The sequence below is a fragment of the Pteropus vampyrus genome, unplaced genomic scaffold, assembly GCF_000151845.1.
Source record: "Pteropus vampyrus isolate Shadow unplaced genomic scaffold, Pvam_2.0 Scaffold30, whole genome shotgun sequence".
Classification (NCBI taxonomy): domain Eukaryota; kingdom Metazoa; phylum Chordata; class Mammalia; order Chiroptera; family Pteropodidae; genus Pteropus; species Pteropus vampyrus.
Window position 1 is genome coordinate 8865472 of NW_011888811.1, and position 451 is coordinate 8865922.

Sequence of the window (451 nt, forward strand, 5' to 3'; positions counted from 1 at the left end):
TGACCTCACAGATTGCAAGGACCTTGTCATCTTATACTCTCTTATTTTTTTATTTTATTTTTTTTTACACCTACAGCACCTGGTCTTTCTAGGTGGTCTCTCATGCAAGTACTAACCAGGCCTGACCCTGCTTAGCTTCCGAGATCAGACAGGATCAGGCTTGTTAGGGGTAGCATGGCCGTAGACCACAGTGGGGATTAAAAGGAAGAGATTAAAAGGGCGACCAATTTCAGCTCAACAGAGAACCTTCCAAATTCCTACTAATTCACCTGAAAATGCAAATAAACTAATCATGAGCCTACTCCTAAATTTAGTGGGTTCTCTCCAAACATATACTTTATACATTTTCGTCAAGACATGCATTAATAGCTTCCTTTTTTGTCTTTTATTGAGTAATGAAGACATAATTCAAGCCAACTGCTATGAGAATGTCGGGGGAAACCACTGAAAA

The 451-nt window shown here is 39.5% G+C and overlaps 1 pseudogene; it reads right to left on the reverse strand.

The window, feature by feature from the left end:
• Positions 1-67: 67 nt before the first annotated feature.
• Positions 68-186, reverse strand: LOC111737711 (annotated as a pseudogene).
• Between the last annotated feature and the right edge of the window lie 265 nt (positions 187-451).